This window comes from Maylandia zebra, linkage group LG2 (assembly GCF_041146795.1).
Source record: "Maylandia zebra isolate NMK-2024a linkage group LG2, Mzebra_GT3a, whole genome shotgun sequence".
NCBI classification, from domain to species: Eukaryota; Metazoa; Chordata; class Actinopteri; order Cichliformes; family Cichlidae; genus Maylandia; species Maylandia zebra.
The window spans coordinates 29,700,407-29,724,960 of NC_135168.1; positions in this window are offsets into that span (position 1 = coordinate 29,700,407).

Sequence of the window (24,554 nt, forward strand, 5' to 3'; positions counted from 1 at the left end):
CTTTTCATTGCTTTATCATCTGCTCTTTTTTCTTGCCTGTGTGAAGCACTTCAGGGCTTAAGTTTAGAAAGGTTTAACATAAACAAACATAATTAAAAATATTATTGTTCAGAGGTGTCAGAGATTGTAATGCTTTGCTAATGTGAATGCTATAGAAACTATTTAAATCTGACTTCAGTGAGTATTTAGCTTGCTGGAGTTAGCAAATGCTAGCCCAGCCCTTTACAGTTTACTAGATAAACACATGAAGGGTAGAATCGTGACGGTAAAAAGGTTCATATATATCTGACGTTGCCCCTGTTAGCTTAATTTACATGTATAGTTATTGTTCTCAGAGATCACAGACACATGCTATGTTGGCTGTGTCGTCAGTCTGAATTAAAGAGCTGTAAATTGAATGATGAGGGCAATGTGATGAACCACATCACTGACACGTAATTGCAAATTTTGACATTTCTGCCAATTTCATGTAAACAGATGTAAAAACAGATGAAGATTTGCAAAGTCAGTCTAATCTGAAACGACACACCTCCTCAAGCTTCTGCCAGCCAGTGAAAATCTGTGAAACCACAAGTATTATTTTAAATATATCTTAATTTAGACTGATCATTTACAGAGGAGCTACTTTGCCAGCTCTCTGCGTAGTGTTTTTGATTATGGTGCAGTGTTTCATTGCTTTCCACAGAAGCAGAGATAACACTCTACTACTACACACCCACATATGCCTCAGCACTGTTGCAGATGGCCATACGGCCCATCAATACTGAGAGAGGGGAGAGCGAGGCTTTGGGCATTGCCAGGGTTGGAGCCATCAACTCAAATTGATAGGTCTCGCTATCGCCATGAGTTTCTGGCCACAGCATCAGGAGATTCTGGAGGAAAAACCTCCTACAACTCAGAGCAGACTCTCACTAAGCAACTCCAAGTCACAAATTCTCATCCTGCCCTCTCACCCCTCTTAGATAGTTTTCCTGTCTAAACTGTTGTATTATGGGCTGGTTTTAACCTAAGTGTTGCAAGGTTTAGCCTCAGTCGCACACAGTATTGGGGAGTAATGGAATACATGTGCCGCCATTACGTATGTAAAATACAAAATATGAGTAATCGGGTTACAGTAACGCGTTACTGCCCATCTCTGGTCATGAAGCTCCAGTTCCCAACCAGATGGCTCGTGGCTGATGGCTATCACCGGGTGAAATCAGTAACTAACAGGGTACATTACCAAAAACCTCCTTTTGAATGTAGTTGGCAAGTGTTTGCAGACAAGTCAGCGTCTTCCATGCAAACTGCTGGTAATCACAATAACCTAGCGAGCAACTAAAGCAATCATAAGGAGATTTGATGCAGCACCATATACCTCTATGCAACTACCACAACAACTTTCCAACTGGTCACAGAATATTTTCCCTGCCAAAACAATGTATTCCTTTTAAGCAGGGCGCTGACTGGTCTCTATAATTAATTTGTCGGCAACTTTCAGTTTTTTCACTGCAGTAAGCAAATCTAAGTAATTACTGCAGAGAATGGAAAAATAAAAAATAAAAATACTAAGAGCAGTAATACGAGTGTGACCAGATATTTTATCCCCAGTGGAGCTCTGAGAAGAAAAACAACCCAAACTCCAGTTCCAGTCTACTGTCAAGCAAACTATTGTAACTCCCACTGTCTCAGTGGAGCTATCAGGTGTGGATGTGAGTAGAAAGCATGTCAAGGCTTCAAAAAAAGTATTTTTATAGCTAATTTCCTGGAGGAGTTGTACAATAGTCAGAGTCTTCAAGGTGTGCATCAGAACTCTCCTGATGTGTCCTCGAGCAAAACAATGAGCCTCTTAGAACAAGAGAAAACAGTGCTGCTGTCCAAAATATTCCACCAAATAACTTCATTAATCTCAAACTTTCCTTAAGCTCATTCCAGAAAATTGTTGCTTTAATAGGCAAAAGTCCCAGATCATACCATGCAGTCCCCCACGTGACTGCTATTGGAATGATTCCCAGTGGAGATGGTCGTAAATCCTGGTTTTCACACATGGACTAATGGAGTGCTGCATGATTTCACTTGGTCATTACGATTACAGGAGATCTAAAAGAAATTGTTGCATGGCCTGTAACTGCTTCTGATCAGTGCTCAGGTTATAGCTGATTTCTCACAGAGTTCATGTGTTCTGATAAAAATGTGTGAGTCTGTGTTCAGCACCACTGTCTCTTCATGCTCGCATCGCCGCCAGTATCCCCTCACCTCCATCACCTCACACAGCAGTGGAAATGAAACCTGCCGCCCGGGCTTCCTCATCGATTTACAGTCTGGACAAAGCGCCAAAGATTCAGACTGTATGGCAGGTCGGGAAGAAATACACCCATCAGCAATTCCACTGCCAGGAGAATGAATTAGAAATGAGCCACTGCCCTGTGCTGGCACAACCTGAAGATTGTCAGACATTCATGCAATGCACTTTCATTTCACATAATTAGAAAATAAGAGGTCTATCAGGGCAAGACGATAAAATAATAATAATATTTAATGACAAATTAAATTGCCCAACATTAAAGAAATTTGCAAAGTTGCTATTAAGCTGACTAAAGGTTTGACAGATTTCTTTGAAAGTAGTATATTGACTGAGCTTTGCATAATGAAGTTTGCTAATTAACACGTTGAAGCGCCCATACACAAAGAGAAATGTAAGAACTTACTGTATTTGTTGGAAGCTTCGTGGACTGTGTGCACGTTTTTGTTGATAACAGCTCCGTCTGTCTCGCACCTCTGTGACACAAAGGATCCCAGCAACAGTTGGTGAGCACAGATTTCAGTATCTGCAGTTACAAACCTGAAGAACCAAGACTGTGATTCTGCATCAGGAATAGTTACACAGTGTACTTTACCCTCAAACCGTACACTGTGATTAATGGCAATGAAACATGTGTTTATACTCCACTTTGCATTTAATCATTAGTTATTATTAATCTGGCCGCCCCCTTTGAGCTTGTTTGTGTTTAAGGTGTCTTCCTGTTAAAAGGGAGTTTTTCCTTCCCAGTGTTGCCAAGTGCTTGAATTGAACAACATGCACATCTTATTGAATTTCTAATCAGGCAGACTCCCCAGTAACCTGCCCTAACTTTTTAACATATGCACATGCACAGGTTTATGGGTAAGATTAAGGTAAGCTTGGTGTACTCAAATAGACATTTTTATAACAGGAGAACTGTGCTGCTTAATTTGAAGAGTAACATCTTATAGGGCTTGATTAGCATGTTGCTGAAATGCAGACCTAAATGGTTCTGCAGAGACTGGGTAGGAGTTCAGTGGATTTTCATTCTTAAGAATTAATTCAATCTTTAAGCCAGAAATCAGAAAAATTGAACCATAAGTTTGTTTGTTTTTAAGTATGCAACTTTACTTTCAGCCTTTCTGTACTTGTCATCAAAATAACTGATATCATCTTAACCCACCACTCCAAAAGGACACATTACAAGCACTTGGTGGCCTGTAGTCATAAGCTGGTTCTCTGAACCCTCTCAGGTTAACTTGAGCCCCAAACCCTAAAACCCATGTTTAAGGAGAAAAAGCAAATTGCATGTGTGTGTTCTTCTTTGTCCTTTGATTTCTAAGACTTAAAAACAATTTTTAAAAAGAACAAAACTGAGACAGCACAGGGTTAGTGTCACCATCAGGGATGGCTTAGACCTTAGATGGTCAGTTTGCACTCAGCTTTTAAAGTTGGATCCAAGAGAATTAACATTTGACTTTTTGTTTGATATGAGACTTTTTATTTGCACTAATTAGTGAGCTTTCACAGCCCTGGCTGATGTCTTTTTTAACTGCAGCTGAACAGTTTCCCCAGATTATAATCTTATGCTAGCACATCTGGACTTAAAGGTAACTCGTGCCTTGTGAGCTCATCTAGGCCTAGGACCCGTTACTCCTTACTTATTATAGCTCCACATGGAGTTTTCGTGGTCTTATGTAAGCGTGGGTGAGCAGAGTGATGCAGATTTGTTGTAGCGACTGTCACACTATTTGGATGAGCAAGCTCCGGGGTTCTTGTATCACTGCCATCAGTTAGTGGGACATCTTTCTGGAACAGAGCCAGCGTTAATCCAACTACTTGCACCGACGCCTTCTGTTGTGACAAGTCAACATGTCTGCTGCGGGGAAAGGGCCTGAGTGAAATATGACTCAACTCAATCAATACTGTTTTAAAAAAAAATAACAGTAACAAAGTAGTTATGGTACACATTTACAAAATGAGCTATTCCAGAAAAATTTGCTTCAGGGTGCTTGGGCAGTAGGTGAAGGATCAGGGAGCATGTACTCATTTTTTGTCTGGCATTTGAGCCTAATTACTTTTCAAAAAACTAATTAGTAGCCATTTACTGAGTGAGCGTACATGCTCTATATTTAGACCAAGTTTGTGTCTCATTTATTGTTGTGGACATTGTGCTCGTAGCGCCTCGTGCTCATGGATTTGGCACCATTGCTCTCCTGTGGCGGCTGTGTGCAACTGCATCGTAAGGCATCAGGGCGTGCATCTCTGCAAGCTTGTGCACAGCTGCACAGAACAAAGCCTATGGATAATTCTTCTTTCAACAGCTTGGATGAGTGAGCTGAAGCAGCTGAATGGCTCAGTCAATCCTATAAAGCTTTCTCTCTTGAAACACATGGAAGACTTGACACTTTCTCTTTTCTCTCTTCTTTCTTGCAGTCTCTCTCGTATCCCTTCAACACCAGTTTCTTACTTCCACACAGAGCAATGAAGATCCTGGAAATGCCAGTACTGCTCAGCCGAACGCCGGCTGTATACACCTACACACACCACAGACTCAGGGTACCATCTCATTGGACTGGACCGGCGTTGTTTAATCAACTACCCACTGGGAAAGGGTGGGAGAATATTGGAGCAAAGGAGTTTTAGAAGCATCTGTATGATTTTAAAATCTTTTTAAAGATTAAAAATCCCTTTTTTAACAAATGCAACATAATAGATGGAGAGAAGGAGCGGTGTACAGGAATAGAGAAAAAAGACATCATGCAAGAGAGAAGGGAAAGGAGATGGAAGAGAGCAGACATGGGTGACTGAAGGGAGCGAAAGGAAGGTTTTTCTTTGCAAGACAACGAGGTGAAAAGGGAAAGATTTAATATAGAGTAGATGCTAAAGGCATTGAAGCACTCCATATGGTTTAAAATGGCCTCTATTACCTCGTTCCTACTGATGTGGCACATTTTCCACTAAAAGAAAGAACAAAATAAATGACTGGCACCACACAGCACCACAAAACTATAAAGCCAAAGTTGGAGTCACTGAATATGAATATAGTAGGCTGCAATAAATTTACCTATGACTGGTGGCAGCCCACAGCCTCTGTCCATAATAAATTATAAGATTTTCTGTTTTGCTCGCAGAAACCAAGGCAGGACTATTCAGATTTGAAGTTTTTGGAAAATTTTGGGTTGGTCCTCAAAAGGCACCAAAGCTCAGAATTTGTGGGAAAAGGTTATTTGTTCTTGGTACAAAGTAGGTTGAACCTTACTTTCTTCAAAGGGAAAGGCTTTTATCGGGGCTGTATACTTTAGGGTACATGGACCTTGACACCAACAGTTCAAAACCTTACCTGACATGCTGAGCTCCTTGACACTTGTCATTACATCACACAGACTGATCTTGAGCTGAATATGCTGGAGCTGCACAAATTTCAGAGGCTTAGGCTGCATTTCAGCCAGTGGTATTGGAGATCTTTTCTAAATTGAAGGAATTATGAACACAGAAGAGTTCCAAAGTGTACAGACGTGTCTGATTGGGTTGCAGGAAAAGCATTACTTGATAGAAAATGCAAAACTGTCAGTTATGGATTGGCCTCCCCAGAGCCCAGACCTCATCAAAAGCCAGCAAACACCAATAACAAAGAGCTTTTGGAATGTCCTTAAGAAGCCTGGGCAGCTATTCCTGACACTACTTAAAGAAATGACAAGAAAGCAGCCAGAGTTCAGACTGTGCTGAACAATAAAGGTATTAAACTCAAATATTGACTTTGAAGCTTGCTAGAATTGTACAGACTCTATTTTTGCCTTATATACTGTAGTTCTAGTTATATTTGCACATGCTTCAGTATATTCTTGCACCTATTCCTAATTTTCCAGTGCACAGGCACAGGATTTTTTCATAGCACTGTAAAATAAAATACTACTGTTCTCCATTCTCCATGTTGTTTGTTTTGCTATTTCCCTGCCCAAGTCACATACTGAATTACTAAATGTAATGATTTTCTTAGTACCTATGCTTTATTTTTTAATTAAAATAAGCTTCAGCTTTAATAGTGTAAGTGGTCTGTTAGCGCTGTCTGTGAGGCAGCCAGATTCTGTTCAGTCGAACTAAACAGCTCTGCAGACATCAAAAATAAACGATCCTTCTTTCTGTCAAATGCTGAACCCAGGGGTTACTTCAGCTGACATGCTGATGTTTCCCTATAAATAGCTCCTCATTAAGCTCTCCTAAAAACAGCAGCTGGGCCTGTCTCACATGCATGTGCTGTCTGTGCAGCAATTAGTTGGAGAAAGAAATATCCCGAAGCCAGTAAACACAGGTGTTTAACACATATGCCGCCACTGAACTTTAAAGCTGCAGTAACGCATATTTTTTTATTCAAAATGGATTAAATGACTGCTGTAAGTGTTGTGAAAAATACGACACCTGTTGAGTCATCCCCATTAGCATGCGACTCCTGCTGTTCTCCCTTGGAGCATTTAAACTTCTTTTAGATGATTGCCTCTCTGACCCTCGCCAGACACAACATGCCAATTTATCTTGTTCCACCCTGAATCAAGCAAAAAAAAAGAAAAAAAAGGACAAGGTGTAGGCTAACTTGTCTGAAAGCTAGTTGCTAGTTAGTACAACTGCTAACTAGCAACTTGCACACAGGCACAAAATCTGCCTTGTGTGTGGGGGGGGGGGGGGGGGGGGGGAATCTACACTAGTAGGGCTTACTGTATGTCAGTGAAGTTGGCTGTAATTAGGCCTATTAACTTTCACACAGTGTTGGGGAGTAACGGAATACAGGTACCGGTGTTACGAATTTAAAATACAAAATGTGAGTAACTGTATTCCGTTACAGTTACCGTTTAAAATGTGGTATTCAGAATACAGTTACTTTGTTGAAATAAATGGATTACACGGCGGCCTTTTCCTGTTTCATATGTTCGGCTATGATCTCTCTATTTCTGGTAATTCCACGCTGGTGGAAACCCAAACAAAACACGCATTAAGAGGCTCTAATGCCTGTGTCACAATCTCACGGCCCATGTTACCTCTGCTGCGGCCCGCAGAAAGACGTGAAGAAATGTTTTTTCAAAGTATTATTCAACAAATTATGAAGGCAATAGGCAGAGAGTTACAGGCATCGCCCTAAAGAATGTAGCCTGATGGGCAGTGTAGCACAGCTGCAAGTAAGCTATTAAGACTCAACTGTACACAGTGTTCGTGTTTTGCTCTGAAACAATAAGTTCAGTTGGAGCAGCCTTTCAACGCCTCTCTCTGTCTCTCGCTAGCAAAGTTGACCGAGACAACAAAGTAAAGCTAGTTTTCAGCTACAAGCCCGACACGAACCCGACGTATTAGCCAGAGGTCCCTTTACTACGGTTCAGAGCCGCTGACCTGTTTTATATACGCGCCGAATAGTTTTCTATACAAGATCGCTGCAAAAAGTGCAGCCTTACCTAATGTCCACCTACTGTTACTCATTTTATATTAAGATTTAAACATCTAGTTGGTGTTGGTATGGAGAGTAACCTTCAGTAATAAAAATAAATCACACAGCAATAGGACATTCATGTAGTTGTAAAAAGCTTGATAATACATTAAGTAATCCAAAGTATTCAGAATACGTTACAAAATACATTTTGGTGCATGTAATCTGTAATCTGTAGTGGAATACATTTTAAAAGTAACCTTCCCAACACTGACTTTAACAACACAGCAGCAAGTATAGCTAGCATCCCTGGCTAAATGGGAGGCTAGCTATACTTCCTAGCATGTTTAACAATCTTCTCTGTATAGCTAGCACTATATTAATTAAACAAAAAACATAAGGAACTGTGGAACAATATTTTATAAAGTATATTTTTAAATTTAAATTTTTTTTAATAAGTTACTACAATTTTATTTGTCCAAAAAGTCTTCAGTGGATTTAGGAGTAATGGTGAAGCAACAAATTTTCAAAGTGAGTTCATATTCCATAATATTTCTAAACATAAACAAGTCGGTAGAGGGCAGAATTCAGCAGATTTTATTGTCCAATTAACTGCATGAACTTTTCCCAGAAACACAAACCACATGTGCCTGCACATGTGTCCGGTTGCACCTGCAGTGCTGACAGCTCTTTGTCATGACTGGGCAGTCTAAAACCAGCTTTATAGCTATGTCAGTTGCACTACCTAGTCTTACGCCTTCTACCTGCTAAGACTGGGCATAAATCTAAGTTTAGTTAGGAACAGTCATGAAGTCAAAGTCCAGGCAGTTTCTATAGAAACGATTTTAACTTCACAGCATAATAGTAAGAGACAAAGGCATGGCTCATATATTGACTTTACAACAACCATGCTTTTAGAGAGGAGAGAGTTATAAGAAACAGTTATATGCACTGTTGAAGAGCTGATTGAGAGGTTTTGATTCAGTCACAGAGATCTATCTGAACTCACACTATCATCACGTTTTCATCTTCTATCAGACCTCAGTGCAGCATTGTCACCTATGTTGCAACTGCTAATGGCAGGTTTTATGGTTGTTTGTTTGTTTGCGTGTTTATTTGTTTGTTTTTTACACTGATCAATGTCTCTACTATCTGATGGGCAATCTATGCATGCATTTCACAACTAAAATTGTCTGCGAAGAATATAGGATCACGCCAAATAAAACTCAAAAAGATCATCACCCCATCAAGAGAAAAATAAGGTTAACAAACATGGTGAAAGAATTCCTCATTTTGTCACATTATCTAGAAAAGCTCTGCTGAGTGCGGTGATCTCTTTCAGCACCATGGATAGTGTCTCTGTGACGCTATCCATGGTGCTGAAACTGACAGCGCACTGCTTAAAGCAGTGCTGAAAAAGACATTTACATCTTTTTTCTATTATTTCTGTTTGGCATTATAATGATAAGAAAGAGATAAAGAACATTTGCCTTCTTCAAAAGAATAAACAGCTTAATTAAGTAAACCAGCAAACTAAATAACAAACTCATAGTGAGAAATTTAAATCCTATCCCAAAGTCCTATCCCAGGGCATAATCATTCATTATATTCCCTATGTGTCATTGGCTTTACTGGGAAACCTGAGAGGGTTTGCACCTAGCTGTGTGGGCAGTACTTTGCAACACTTCTGACTTCAAGTGTTGCAGAACACAGGCAATGTCCCCCTTCCCCATAAAAGAGGAATATGTATGTGCACTCTGTGATTCCTGCAGTGCACAGGGACACTGCTGGTCAAGTGCTCCACACACTCATTGTGAATTTTTATTTTATAAATGTAGGTAGTTTACCGTTTCAAATCATCTTTATTGATCTCTTCTTGTCTAATTATTGTGCAATTTTTCTGTTTGATCAAGAACAAAAACTATTTTTTTAATATCAAAATTGAAGGACTATAGTATACCATAAGTAAACTATAATAACTATATTTTTATAATCATTAAAGTTTTCATATTTTGCAGGTATAAATGTACAGGTACTTATCCTGCTTTTCTACTTTTGCAAGAAGCCTCATTCATACAGCACTTGTATTATAAGCATCTTGTCTAATATTCATACAGACAATCACAGAGTATGAACACATTGCAGGTGACATTGAGTTCACGCTTTTCCAAGGATACTTTGACAAGATTCTGACATTCTCTCAGCACAAAACCTTTGTAAGGAAATGCAGTTTAAAATGAAAAAACGATTTAAAACATACTGTGTATTATATTCTCCTTTAACATTTGACATCATATTCATTCTTACATGTATGTGTTTAATTGAAAATCCATGGTTTGCTATTCTAAATCATATTTAATCTTTTTTCCCCATTTTTACAGGTTTTGAGTTTATGAGTGCATGATAAAAGTCATACTTTTTATTTTAAAAATTCCTATCTTGATACTATGCATCAAGGACAAAAGCTAAATATTTCATTTTACATATTTACATTGTGTTTGAATCAAGAGTTGTGTTACATGCTTACAACAATTTTACCAACTTTTTATTTCCATTAAATGTAGCCTGTTACTCACTTGGCGTTGGCTCTAACGGCACTATTGTATCACTTCCTGTTCCTATTACAATGCACAGTAGCGTTGTGTGCAGCTCATACATAACTGATTTACTTCTAAACTTTCAGATAAAAAAATATTTTAAAGGACAATCTTCATATACAAACCACCTTCTGTTGAGTCACCACAATCACCATGAGTATAATAGTCATCATATTCATTCATTGTGTCTTCACTAGCTTAGCATAGCTGTTAGCTCTTAGCCGAGTCACTAGCACCGTGGCTTCTTCACCGGTTCCTTCTGTGCTTTCCTGCTCAGTGTGTCAGATGTTTAGCTACTCCTCAGCCCCTTTTAGTAATAACAATACTTGTAAGAATTGTAGCTTGGTTGTAGCTTTGGAGACCCAGCTCCACACCTGTGAAAATGCCATAGCTAGCCATGCCCCTGTGGTTGGCGTGGGTAAAAGTAGCTTAGCCACCATTAGCTCTCCCCCAGCAGTTTGTGTCAAGCACAATCTGCCACAGGCTGGCTGGGTGATGGTGTATAGGAGGCAGAGCTCCAAAGAGAAGCACCGGTACACCACCAGCCTGTTCATATTTGAATCATTTATCATACTACCTTATAATGATTTATCATTTGTCATCATTTATCACTCTACCTTATAATATAAAGTGCTTTGAGGCAACTGTTGTTGTGATTTGGCACAATAAAAAAAAAATCAATTAAATTGAATCATCAAATATCTTCATAGACATTCTTTATTAAAACAGTATATAAAAAATGGATCATCAGAAAATGTAATTTTTAATAAATGGCCTGTATTTGTATAGTGCTTTACACATTCAGTAATTCACACACTGGTGATGGCAGCTGATTTTCTAACACTGGAAAATAACTCAAAATGTTAGAAATATTCCAGTGTTAGAAAATCAGCACTGCTCAGTGTTAGCCATTGTTAATCTTCAAACTTTTAAACATATAACACTGTCAAAAGTGTTAATTTAACACTCAACAGTGTTGTATTTAACACTCAGAGGAGTGGACCCATAGAGACACTCTCTAGTGTTAATTTAACACTGGAGATTTTGCTGTGATACTTTTTAAACTTCAGCTCAGTGTAAAAATATAACAAATCCAGTACTCCAGCCCTATTTTCAGAGAGAATCATTTCCTGATTCAGACTGAATGAATCAGCTCTCTATGTGAAAACGATTACATCGTCCCCTGCCCTGTGTTCTCAGACCACGACTGGGGAGTCAGCACTAGCTTACGTACATGCAAAAGATTAGTACACTGACCTATAATTTGCTCTGAGACAAGAAAAGCAGGATTTACGGAGAAGCCTCAGCCTCAGTTTTCAAGCTTGGTGCTTTGCATGTATCGCTGTTTTTGACTACAGAACTCTTCAATTAAGTCATCATCACCTGTGGGAAACAGAGAGTTTGCCAGATAGCTGGTTATCAGATACTTATTAGCTTATTAGCTGTCTGGGTGTCTTGGACTCATTAGAAGTCTGTTTAGTGCTGATTAGCAACAACTGTGTTAATTCTTTATAGCTGTACAGCTAATAGTTTGTCCTAATAAGACAAAAAGGATAGGAAAACATTAAATGTCACCTAATGTTTATGTCATGGCAGAGAAGGAAAAAATGTCTCAGCATTTTTGTTCAGCTAACAGAGTGAATAGGAAAGAGGTACACACTGATAGCGTTGCCTTTTGTGATCCGATTAAACTGCAATGATATTCACCACAAATGCAATAGAAGCACATAAAGGAAAATGAAAAATAATGAAACATAAGGCATGTGACTATTTTGGCACTGCAGTGTATTATGCAAATCCAAGGTAAAGGAAAAGGTGTGAAAGCACTGCATTTACAGAGGGTGTAAAGTACTGGATAAGAGAACTTTAGCCTTTTTTATGCAAATATGTATCATTTTTTTTCCAAAATATGTGTTTTTCGCTCTGTAGGAAACAGCAATGAAAGCGTACTTGTATATTCTCATACGTGTGGGGTCTATGTGTTTTATCCATTTTCAAAGGTTACCAAAAATGGCATATTCACTCTAGAGGCTGACGAGGACTACTGACTGAAACAGAAGTAGCACTGCTGTGTATTTCTGTGCACTGGGCAGAAGTAAAACTTTGCTGGAGTTTTTAAAATCCACATCTTGTTAATAGAGCTAGGCAGAGCTCTGCTGTGTATCTCTTATGCACGAAGCCTATTTTGGTTTTTATATTAGAAAGCAAAGGGTGCATATGATTAATAGTACAAACTGGAACATACTGGGGGAAAATACATAAAATGAACACAATGTTGGATATAAAGCTTTAGATCAATTCATGTTTCTCCAACTTAAAATAATATTTTTAAATAAAATATCTCGTTAGCCACAGAAAGTAAAAAATGTGATTTAACAAAGTCACAATAACCAGAATTACACATCAAGGTGTGTTTACAATTTTATTTTATTTTATTTCTACAGCACCAAATCGCAACAACTGTTGGTTCAAAGAACTTTATATTGCAGGGCAAAGATAACATTGTAAATTCCATACTAGGATATTTTTCTCTCACTCTCTTTTTATGAAGTTCAGTATGCAGTATGGTTCACGTTGATGCTGACAAAGGCAACAGGCTGAAACATGTTGGTTGAGTAAGAAAGCTATTCTTTATAGTACAAGTGTTTCATCAGGGCAAGCAAGGCAAAACAGTGCTGAAATACAGCAATGAATGATAGCAATTTCTGTCCTTAGTGTAGCCTATAAAGTTTATCATATTGCCTCATTCCGTCTATCTTGTAAATTAGTGCCGTCTTGTAGCCCCTCTGGACTCGAGCTTGGGTATAAGCCCCTTGACTCTATAGTTTCCAGCATGTACATGTCCCATCATCAGATGCTGAACATTTGCACATTGTAATGCAAGGCAAGTTTATTGATATAGCACAATTCAACAGCAAGGTGATTCAAAGTGCTTTACAAATAAAAAGCATAATTTGTAGATAAATCTGTACTTTTTTGTAAAAAGACAAATGTCAAAGGTCAGACATGATCTGCATGTATTATACACATGCTACACATACACATGGTTGTTAGCAAGTAAATGAGCAATTTTACTTATTTTATGTTAACATGTAAGTTTTCTGTCAATAATCAACTTGGCCAACATGTAAGTTTAGGAGTTTAGTGTGAAAAAAGTTTAACTTAATTAATATAACTTGAATGTTTTACTTTCTGTAAAAGTCACTGCACTGATTTACAGCATACTTCTAATGCGGTGAGACTTTTTTAAAAGACTGTGAAAAATAATTATATGTACATGTGTTGTTTCATTGAGATCTTAGCATTGAAGGTGGAAAATTTATATCAAAGTGACATTGATGTATGAAATTAGCCAGCAAATGTCCTCAACCTAACACCACCTTTACCTTCAGTGTTTCAGTTTTACAAAAGCCACCTTTTATTTGGATTTATTGTCACTAATTTTGTCAATTTTGTGCCCCAAAGTGTGTTGCATTGTATTATAATGTGTCGCACCAACCTAGAACTAAGAAAAGAGAATTAACTAGAAAGTGCATTTTCTGAAGAAACTGCAGTGTGAATGCTTGAATCTGAATGTATGCACTGAAATGAATTAATTACTGAATTTAAGTTAAAAATCTTGAATGAGATAAAAAAAAACAAAAAACAAATTTAACCTGAAAACAAAAGTGCTGAACTGCTAAAAGCTGAAGGTTACACAGAAGAAGGAGTTGGAAAAAAACTGAAAATGTTTTAAATGTAAATTAGAAAACCCTAAGAAATGAGAAAAGAACATTTAGAGTCAGAAAACATCTGAATGAATATTAAAAGGTCATATTCTTTGAATCACTGAATGACTCAAATGTGATCCCTCCACTTTGATCCACACAGTTTAAAAAGTTTAAATGCCTGAGCTTTGAAAGATACGGTGTTGGAAAGAGAACAATAATGGCGACAATTTGAGGGTAAAATGATGGCTGTAACACTGTGGACACAGCAGCAGTTGAAAGAGAAGTGCTTAAGATGAATCTTGGTACAGTGGCAGGCAGAGCTCGTTAAGCAGGCAGGTGTGAGCCTGGTTGCTATAGTGACCGCACCCAATGGCTCCATACACACGTACACAGACATGCACCTCACTTTTGCTGCTTAAAATGAACAGAAAAGTCAGGCCGAAACAAATCGTTCCCAAATGAAAAGTAAAAGTCGTATTGACGAAATTCTTTCACCGTGAGCGACAGCAATGTCTAGTCTACCTAATTCTCAGTTTTCATGCCTGTGGAGCTTATTATATGGACGTGGTGACAGTGGAAAGACACCATGCTCTTCTGATTTTCAAACGAACCTTCTGAGCCATTTTAACATTAGAGTCTATGGAAGGGTTGGAGGGAGGAGGCTGTGCATTGGTGACATTTATGAAAGAACCATAACACCTAGTACAATAGTAAACACATTGGATGAAAGAGGACAGCGATGGCTACGTTTTGAGGGTAAAATCATACCTGTAGAGCAAACGCTGCAGACACAGCAGCAGTTTTAAAAAAGATTTTAAGATTAATTTTTTTGCTCCTCTCACTCTAGCAGTTGAGCTGCCTCACTCTAGCCCCAACATTCCGTCCCATACACACCCATTATAAACTCTGAAACGGGTGAAAAAACATCATGAAACTTAAACTGGAACTGAAGAAAAAGTATAATAGATATTGAAAAGATAAATACAAGTTGAATAGTTGAATGTCTTGTCTTCATTTTAAAGTTTGAATGGTGGCTCTATGTCAATGTATGTGGAAGTAGATACAGTTTAAAGAGGAGGAATTTGAATGAGAATTTGAAGGGTCTCCCCATTGAAATACATTATAAATTTTTGTTGAATAAAGTTGAATAAAATTAAAAATATAAATGTTAAAAATGAGAAAAATAGAAGCAGTCATGTCCAAAAGAATAGGAATCTAACGGTGTTTGAATGGTTTTTCTAAGTTGAACGGTTTTGAAGGAGTTAGATGCCAAAAAACGTACGGAATATGGAATAATAGATAACTAGAAAGTGCATTTTCTGAAGAAACTGCAGTGTGAATGCTTGAATCTGAATGTATGCACTGAAATGAATTAATTGCTGAATTTTGAGTTAAAAATATTGAATGAGATTAAAAAAAAACAAAAAAAACCCGAATTTAACCTGAAAACAAAGGCGCTGAACTGCTAAAAGCTGAAGGTTACACAGAAGAAGGAGTTGGAAAAAAACTGAAAATGTTTTAAATGTAAATTAGAAAACCCTAAGAAATGAGAAAAGAACATTTAGAGTCAGAAAACATCTGAATGAATATTAAAAGGTCATATTCTTTGAATCACTGAATGACTCAAATGTGATCCCTCCACTTTGATCCACACAGTTTAAAAAGTTTAAATGCCTGAGCTTTGAAAGACACGGTGTTGGAAAGAGAACAATAATGGCGACAATTTGAGGGTAAAATGATGGCTGTAACACTGTGGACACAGCAGCAGTTGAAAGAGAAGTGCTTAAGATGAATCTTGGCACAGTGGCAGGCAGAGCTCGTTAAGCAGGCAGGTGTGAGCCTGGTTGCTATAGTGACTGCACCCAATGGCTCCATACACACGTACACAGACATGCACCTCACTTTTGCTGCTTAAAATGAACAGAAAAGTCAGGCCCAAACAAATTCTTCCCAAATGAAAAGTACATGTCGTATTGACAAAATTCTTTCACCGTGAGCGACAGCCATGTCTAGTCTACCTAATTCTCAGTTTTCATGCCTGTGGAGTTTATTATATGGACGTGGTGACAGTGTAAAGACACCATGCTCTTCTGATTTTCAAACGAACCTTCTGAGCCATTTTAACATTAGAGTCTATGGAAGAGTTGGAGGGAGGAGGCTGTGCATTGGTGACATTTATGAAAGAACCATAACACCTAGTACAATAGTAAACACATTGGATGAAAGAGGACAGCCATGGCTACGTTTTGAGGGTAAAATCATACCTGTAGAGCAAACGCTGCAGACACAGCAGCAGTTTTAAAAAAGATTTTAAGATTAATTTTTTTGCTCCTCTCACTCTAGCAGTTGAGCTGTCTCACTCTAGCCCCAACATTCCGTCCCATACACACCCATTATAAACTCTGAAACGGGTGAAAAAACATCATGAAACTTAAACTGGAACTGAAGAAAAAGTATAATAGATATTGAAAAGATAAATACAAGTTGAATAGTTGAATGTCTTGTCTTCGTTTTAAAGTTTGAATGGTGGCTCTATGTCAATGTATGTGGAAGTAGATACAGTTTAAAGAGGAGGAATTTGAATGAGAATTTGAAGGGTCTCCCCATTGAAATACATTATAAATTTTTGTTGAATAAAGTTGAATAAAATTAAAAATATAAATGTTAAAAATGAGAAAAATAGAAGCAGTCATGTCCAAAAGAATAGGAATCTAACGGTGTTTGAATGGTTTTTCTAAGTTGAACGGTTTTGAAGGAGTTAGATGCCAAAAAACGTACGGAATATGGAATAATAGATAACTAGAAAGTGCATTTTCTGAAGAAACTGCAGTGTGAATGCTTGAATCTGAATGTATGCATTGAAATGAAATAATTACTGAATTTAAGTTAAAAATTTTGAATGAGATTAAAAAAAAACCCCGAATTTAACCTGAAAACAAAAGTGCTGAACTGCTAAAAGCTGAAGGTTACACAGAAGAAGAAGTTGGAAAAAAGCTGAAAATGTTTTAATTGTAAATTAGAAAAACCTAAGAAATGAGAAAAGAACATTTAGAGTCAGAAAACATCTGAAAGAATATTAAAAGGTCATATTCTTTGAATCACTGAATGACTAAAATGTGATCCCTCCACTTGGACCCACACAGTTTAAAAAGTTTACATCTCTGAGCTTTGAAAGACAAGATGTTGGAAAAAGAACAACGATGGCGACGTTTTGAGGGTAAAATGATGGCTTTAACACTGTGGACACAGCAGCAGTTGAAAGAGAAGTGTTTAAGATGAATCTTGGCAGAGTGAGAGAGAGAGCTCGTTAAGCAGGCAGGTGTGAGCCTGGTTGCTATAGTGACTGCACCCAAGGGCTCCATACACACGTACACAGACATGCACCTCACTTTTGCTGCTTAAAATGAACAGAAAAGTCAGGCCCAAACAAATCGCTCCCAAATGAAAAGTAAAAGTCGTATTGACAAAATTCTTTCACCGTGAGCGACAGCAATGTCTAGTCTACCTAATTCTCAGTTTTCATGTCTGTGGAGTTTATTATATGGACGTGGTGACAGTGGAAAGACACCATGCTCTTCTGATTTTCAAACGAACCTTCTGAGCCATTTTAACATTAGAGTCTATGGAAGAGTTGGAAGGAGGAGGCTGTGCATTGATGACATTTATGAGAGAACCGTAACACCTAGGACAATAGTAAACACATTGGATGAAAGAGGACAGCGATGGCTACGTTTTGAGGGTAAAATCATACCTGTAGAGCAAACGCTGCGGACACAGCAGCAGTTTTAAAAAAGATTTTAAGATTAATTTTTTTGCTCCTCTCACTCTAGCAGTTGAGCTGCCTCACTCTAGCCCCAACATTCCGTCCCATACACACCCATTATAAACTCTGAAACGGCTGAAAAAACATCATGAAACTTAAACTGGAACTGAAGAAAAAGTATAATAGATATTGAAAAGATAAATACAAGTTGAATAGTTGAATGTCTTGTCTTCGTTTTAAAGTTTGAATGGTGGCTCTATGTCAATGTATGTGGAAGTAGTAAGAGTTTAAAAATGAGTAAGTTGAATGAGAATTTGAAGGGTCTCCCCATTGAAATACATGGGAAATTTTTGTTGAATAAAGTTGAATAAAATTAAAAATATAAATGTTAAAAATGAGAAAAGTAGAAGCAGTCATGACCAAAAGAATAGGAATCTAATGGTGTTTGAATGGTTTTTCTAAGTTGAACAGTTTTGAAGGAGTAGGAGTACAAAAAACGTACGGAATAGATAAAATATAATAACTAGAAAGTGCATTTTCTGAAGAAACTGCAGTGTGAATGCTTGAATCTGAATGTATGCACTGAAATGAATTAATTACTGAATTTAAGTTAAAAATCTTGAATGAGATAAAAAAAACCAAAAACCCGAATTTAACCTGAAAACAAAAGTGCTGAACTGCTAAAAGCTGAAGGTTACACAGAAGAAGAAGTTGGAAAAAAGCTGAAAATGTTTTAATTGTAAATTAGAAAAACCTAAGAAATGAGAAAAGAACATTTAGAGTCAGAAAACATCTGAAAGAATATTAAAAGGTCATATTCTTTGAATCACTGAATGACTAAAATGTGATCCCTCCACTTGGACCCACACAGTTTAAAACGTTTACATCTCTGAGCTTTGAAAGACAAGATGTTGGAAAAAGAACAACGATGGCGACGTTTTGAGGGTAAAATGATGGCTTTAACACTGTGGACACAGCAGCAGTTGAAAGAGAAGTGTTTAAGATGAATTTTGGCAGAGTGAGAGAGAGAGCTTAAGCAGGCAGGTGTGAGCCTGGTTGCTATAGTGACCGCACCCAATGGCTCCATACACACGGACACAGACATGCACCTCACTTTTGCTGCTTAAAATGAACAGAAAAGTCAGGCCGAAACAAATCGTTCCCAAATTAAAAGTAAAAGTCGTATTGACAAAATTCTTTCACCGTGAGCGACAGCAGCTTCTAGTCTACCGAATTCTCAGTTTTCATGCCTGTGGAGTTTATTATATGGACGTGGTGACAGTGGAAAGACACCATGCTCTTCTGATTTTCAAACGAACCTTCTGAGCCATTTTAACATTAGAGTCTATGGAAGAGTTGGAAGGAGGAGGCTGTGCATTGGTGACATTTATGAAAGAACCGTAACACCTAGTACAATAGTAAACACATTGGATGAAAGAGGACAGCCATGGCTACGTTTTGAGGGTAAAATCATACCTGTAGAGCAAACGCTGTGGACACAGCAGCAGTTTTAAAAAAGATTTTAAGATTAATTTTTTTGCTCCTCTCACTCTAGCAGTTGAGCTGCCTCACTCTAGCCCCAACATTCCGTCCCATACACACCCATTATAAACTCTGAAACGGGTGAAAAAACATCATGAAACTTAAACTGGAACTGAAGAAAAAGTATAATAGATATTGAAAAGATAAATACAAGTTGAATAGTTGAATGTCTTGTCTTCGTTTTAAAGTTTGAATGGTGGCTCTATGTCAATGTATGTGGAAGTAGTAAGAGTTTAAAAATGAGTAAGTTGAATGAGGATTTGAAGGGTCTCCCCATTGGAATACATTATAAATTTTTGTTGAATAAAGTTGAATAAAATTAAAAATATAAATGTTAAAAATATGAAATTTAGAAGCAGTGTTGTCCAAAAGAATAGGAATCTAACGGTGTTTGAATGGTTTTTCTAAGTTGAACGGTTTTGAAGGAGTAGGATTACAAAAAACGTACGGAATAGATAAAATATAATAATAATAATAAAGATTAGAAGAACAATACTGTGAATGCTTTTCAAGCATTCACACTAATAATAAAGATTCGAATAACAATACTGTGAATGCTTTTCAAGCATTCACACTAATAATAAAGATTAGAAGAACAATACTGTGAATGCTTTTCAAGCATTCACACTAACTAGAAAGTGCATTTTCTGAAGAAACTGCAGTGTGAATGCTTGAATCTGAATGTATGCACTGAAATGAATTAATTACTGAATTTAAGTTAAAAATCTTGAATGAGATAAAAAAAAAACAACCCGAATTTAACCTGAAAACAAAAGTGCTGAACTGCTAAAAGCTGAAGGTTACACAGAAGAAGAAGTTGGAAAAAAGCTGAAAATGTTTTAATTGTAAATTAGAAAAACCTAAGAAATGAGAAAAGAACATTTAGAGTCAGAAAACATCTGAAAGAATATTAAAAGGTCATATTCTTTGAATCACTGAATGACTAAAATGTGATCCCTCCACTTGGACCCACACAGTTTAAAAAGTTTACATCTCTGAGCTTTGAAAGACAAGATGTTGGAAAAAGAACAACGATGGCGACGTTTTGAGGGTAAAATGATGGCTTTAACACTGTGGACACAGCAGCAGTTGAAAGAGAAGTGTTTAAGATGAATCTTGGTACAGTGGCAAGGAGAGCTCGTTAAGCAGGCAGGTGTGAGCCTGGTTGCTATAGTGACCGCACCCAATGGCTCCATACACACGGACACAGACATGCACCTCACTTTTGCTGCTTAAAATGAACAGAAAAGTCAGGCCGAAACAAATCGTTCCCAAATGAAAAGTAAAAGTCGTATTGACAAAATTCTTTCACTGTGAGCGACAGCAATGTCTAGTCTACCAAATTCTCAGTTTTCATGTCTGTGGAGTTTATTATATGGACGTGGTGACAGTGGAAAGACACCATGCTCTTCTGATTTTCAAACGAACCTTCTGAGCCATTTTAACATTAGAGTCTATGGAAGAGTTGGAGGGAGGAGGCTGTGCATTGGTGACATTTATGAAAGAACCATAACACCTAGTACAATAGTAAACACATTGGATGAAAGAGGACAGCGATGGCTACGTTTTGAGGGTAAAATCATACCTGTAGAGCAAACGCTGCAGACACAGCAGCAGTTTTTAAAAAGATTTTAAGATTAATTTTTTTGCTCCTCTCACTCTCGCAGTTGAGCTGTCTCACTCTAGCCCCAACATTCCGTCCCATACACACCCATTATAAATTTTGAAACGGGTGAAAAAACATCATGAAACTTAAACTGGAACTGAAGAAAAAGTATAATAGATATTGAAAAGATAAATACAAGTTGAATAGTTGAATGTCTTGTCTTCGTTTTAAAGTTTGAATGGTGGCTCTATGTCAATGTATGTGGAAGTAGTAAGAGTTTAAAAATGAGTAAGTTGAATGAGAATTTGAAGGGTCTCCCCATTGAAATACATGGGAAATTTTTGTTGAATAAAGTTGAATAAAATTAAAAATATAAATGTTAAAAATGAGAAAAGTAGAAGCAGTCATGTCCAAAAGAAGAGGAATCTAACGGTGTTTGAATGGTTTTTCTAAGTTGAACGGTTTTGAAGGAGTTAGATGCCAAAAAACGTACGGAATATATAATAATAAAGATTTGAAGAACAATACTGTGAATGCTTTTCAAGCATTCACACTAATAAGAAAGATTAGAAGAACAATACTGTGAATGCTTTTCAAGCATTCACACTAATAAGAAAGATTAGAAGAACAATACTGTGAATGCTTTTCAAGCATTCACACTAATTAGTACAAACAAATATACATGCTCTGGAACACTTAGTTCAAATCCAACACACATAATTACTTTAAGCCTTCAACAAGTAAAAGCGGAAATAGTATAAGCACAAAAAACTGACATGTTCACATATAATAGCAGTAATGTCGATGCTGTATTATCTTGTGTGAAAAACAGTCTGCTCATAGTGACGATCTGTTGGCAAATGTGAAGGATGAACATGCGCTGGTGGATGAGAAAACCCACAGTGTTTGGAAGTTCTATTCAAAGGAGAAAATGCAGCTTGTATGAAGGTCTTTCAGGCCAGACTGAAGTTGTGAAATATTGAGCTTTCATGGTTCGATACCTCTGCGGGTGAAACAAGCATAAACAATCGAAGATCATGAATATTTAGGAATTGTATGCTGTGGCTGACATGTAATCTCAAGAAAGTGCAGTACACAAACGATGCAGTAATGATTGCTCAGCACCAGGGATGGACACGAGCCAGAAAGCCTCCCTGTATCAGTTTGTATGTGTTGTTTCTGAACTGAGGGACACATGACTGCACTTTCAAGGAACCTGAACAATCTGGATGATGTCTCTCCTCTCTGTATTGACAATTACTGTCAAATAAGGAAGGTGTTGTTTTCCACACACTCAGGTTTCAGCGCTTTCATTCCCGTGTACTTTCTGTTTCAAATTGCTACAATTACAGTGCTGGAAGTGTCCTTTGATTTCACTATATCACCATCATTATGTCCTGGTGTTCACTTGAGTTGTTTATATATATTGAACTCAGAGCACCTCAAACATTTGAACATCAACACCTCATAAAGTATACCTGAAGTTTGTTTTATGTTTGCTTTGCTTTTGGTTTTAATTTAACATTTTACATTTTAGCCAAAACATGAAAATAACGCACTCGTTTTCTTCATAAAGCTAAAACCTAGCTATGTAACGTAGCTTTCTGTTTCAAGCTGAACATCCATTTCTTCAAATATCCAGTCATGTATTTAGTTGTACGTTACCACATCAAAAAGGAATACTCAATGAGACATGACTATTGCAAGCTTGGAGTTCATTAATGGGCTTTAGCAAAGTTGCCGTGTATATTCTTCTGGATTATGTATGAGTTGTGAAACATCAACACTGGTGGTGGTTAGAAAATCTTTTACTGACTATGGTTTAAAATCACATGGCTGTACTGTGGGGTCGCTAAAGAAACGTTTAACGTCGATAAACACCTCCGTGATGATTTTACAGAGTGTCTCATTTCAAATCATAATGATTGCAACATAAAATCCATTTTGTAAATTATTTTCTCCATTATAGTCAAAAAGGAGGATTAAGAACAGTATGCTCACTTGTTAATGACTTGTGCTTGGTAAGCTGTTATCCAATGAGCAGTGGTCCTTGTCAGATCCAACACGATGTTTAGTTTTAACACAGAAAGCAACAGAAATGCACAACTTGAAGCTTCAAAACAGGACTTATCCAACAAGACATCATTTTTTGGTTAATTATGTCCATCATTTATATACAGTTTATGGACAATTACTGTAATGCTAAAGGGAAAAAGCATACTGGAGCTACAGGTTTTGTATATATGACTGTTTCTTTATAACCAAAAAAGGGACTTTAGAAATAAAAAAGAAGTCTTTTCTCTAATAAAAAATAATTAAAGTGGATGAAATGCAACAGTGACATTTAGCTTTTCAGCTTTAAACTGACTCAGACTGCCATCTTGTTCTTGTTCCACAAGTAAACAGTCTATTATTTACCGATGCTTTCTATTTTCTAATTCATTTCCGCTTCAAAGTGCCAATGTTGCATGATCCATTCAAAGAAAACGAAGAAGCAAAATTATAGGCGGGAGGATTCTGTCTGTAGCCTCTCCTTTTTTTCTTTTGTTTTTAGCCTCCATGTCTCCACTTTCTCTATTCTCGGAGGACAAACTGTGGGGGAGACGAGCTAAGGTTGAGAAAATTCTGGTTAAGGGTTTCTGCCAGCAGTGCTTCCCATCCCTTCGTCTCTGCCATCGCTTTCTTCTCCTGCAGAGTAAGGAGTCAGCCCCGACTAATTGGATTTTCGTGAGAAAGCAGAGAGAGGCTCGGGGAGGGGTGAAGAAAAGGGAGATGGATGGAGTGACAAGCAGGCAAAGTAGAGGACAGAGGTGGAAGGAAGGGGTGCATTCATGGATGGATGGATGGGTACTAGAAACAGAACAAAAGAGAAATGTGTCAATGTGAAATCAACTGTAGCCAGAACAGTAGTTTTTGGTCATGTGACCTGATCTTAATCTAATCACCATTAAAAAGAACTCATTTTCATGTAATCCATGAATCCCAGTGTTCTCCCTAAGATTAGTGTAAGCAGTTTTAATATGTCTATGCATACTGTCGAGCTTTACCATAAGGGATAGAAAAGAAAACTAATTAATTGTGTTTTTCTTTTTTGATATAAGCCTGTCTTTTCATTGTTTGCCCTCCTAAGCTAACATTCATGATTGTTCTACTGTAAACTGAATGCTTGAGCATTTTTGCTGTTGAATGCTTCACAGTGAAAGCATTCAACAGTCACATGAAATACATGCCGCCATAGTTAGCCACAATAAATAACCTTGAAGTACTCAAGAACTGCCACTCTCCAGGCTTCAGGTTTTACAGGATGTGCTCATGAAATAATTCATAATGAGTGGGGCTCTTTGCAGCTACACTTCAAATTTAGCTACACTTCAAAAACATTACAAGTAAATGAATGTGTCCTATCGTGAGACCTGGACCAAATCAACATGTGTTAATCAAAATCTTTTATTGTCATTATGCCAGAAGCACAACAGTACAAAGAAAGCAATCGATCTGTTCACAAAAACACAAGAGATATAACAAAAAAGTTTCTCATAAATAAATACAGTATAAACAGTATAAAAATATAAACAAATAGATGTGTATTTGTTGCTTGAGTCATTATTGATTGCACAGGTTGGATTTCAATAAGCGCTCTGCAAAATAAATACTACATATTAT